We start from the raw sequence: 1,464 nt of genomic DNA on the forward strand, positions 1-1,464 counted from the left end.
CCCCCCCCCCCCGCCTCGTGCTGAGACCCCCGCCAGCGACACAGGCAACAGGTAGGTCCCATAAAACCGCAACTGCTAATAACCCTCGCTGGGGCTAATTGACCTCGGAGGGACCCAACCCGACTCACACCGGCACCCCTCAGCCAAGACATTGCTCCTCCGGGGCTCTTTTTTCCTGACCGCGCTGCTGCTGGCAAGCAAGTCGTGGGGGAGGATCGAGTTTTCTCTCTAGCACAGGGTATTGGGGAGCATCCCGTCGGTACGTGATGCTCCAAGGCGCTTGCAGGAGTCGCGCCGTCTCCAGCTCCGTTGGCCCCACGAGGATGAGAGCCGCCCTGGCAGCCGGACCGGGAGCCGGGATGTGCCTGCCTTGCCTGGGCGCTGCGTTTGGGTCAGCCTCATCAACTGGATGTGCAACTGCGTCATCCCTGGAGAGCGTGGGACGCCGACCCATAAACCCAACCGGCTCTGGGCTGGGTGGCACGCGCCACGAGGAGCACCGGCCGGGGCGAAACACCGGCATCAACACCGCGCTCCCCATTTCTCAAGCTCAGCCCTGCTCCCAGGCTCCAAAAATGGGCAAAAAAAATGGGGAATCCAGTACAGGCTCAGCTTCTTCCGACAACAGCAGCTGTGGCTCCGCTTGTCCGGGACGTGGCTCCAGCCCCGTAAATAGCCAGAAGCCATCTGCAATTCAGATTGTGTGCCGGGGCAACTGGTACAGCCAGACGCTTGTGAAATCAGGGGGTACATCCCCCTCCTGACACCTGATTTCTCTCTCCCCGGGCACAAAAGGAGGGAGGAACGGGATGTTTTCCCGGCTGTTACTTTCCCCATCCCGGCTGCCAGAGATGCAAGGAGGCGATAAAAAGAAGGGAGGCAGAAAAGGCAAAATGCCGGTGCCCAGGCTGAGCTCAAAGAATTTATATATTTTATTTCATTGCCCCATAGAGAGGATTATTTTAGCAAACCCACGTGGGGAGGAGACCCTTGGGAGCCGGGACCAACGGCTGCAGGGAAGGATGGGTCGGCTGTCCCCCTGCCATCAGCCCCGCGGTGGTCAAGTCCTCAGTCCAGCGTTAAGTTGCGGATATTCCCTCGAAGCACCGGGGTTTCTTCTCCCCTTTGCTGTCCGGCACGTCGCACTGATGGAAAGCAAAGCGCCTGCATGGTGGGCATCCAGCCCCAGGGGTGTCCCTGGCTCCCTAATGCGAAGCCAGCACAGAGGTGACGGGGACTGAGCCCTGCTGGGAATACTCCCCCAAAAGCCAAGTGCGATGCTCCAGTCCCTCCTGTTACAATCAGCAATGTGCTGACCTGGATATACCGGCTATAGGATGTGAAAGAGGGGAGGCTTAGAATTTTTCCTGGCTGGAAGTGCGGGATGCTCGAGCCGCGTCCCTGCTCGTGGTGGTGGTCCCATGGATGCCTCCTGGACGCGGCGGCGTGGACCGGAGAGAGAAA

This window comes from Pygoscelis adeliae, unplaced genomic scaffold (assembly GCF_000699105.1).
Source record: "Pygoscelis adeliae isolate BGI_AS28 unplaced genomic scaffold, ASM69910v1 Scaffold88, whole genome shotgun sequence".
Taxonomy (NCBI): domain Eukaryota; kingdom Metazoa; phylum Chordata; class Aves; order Sphenisciformes; family Spheniscidae; genus Pygoscelis; species Pygoscelis adeliae.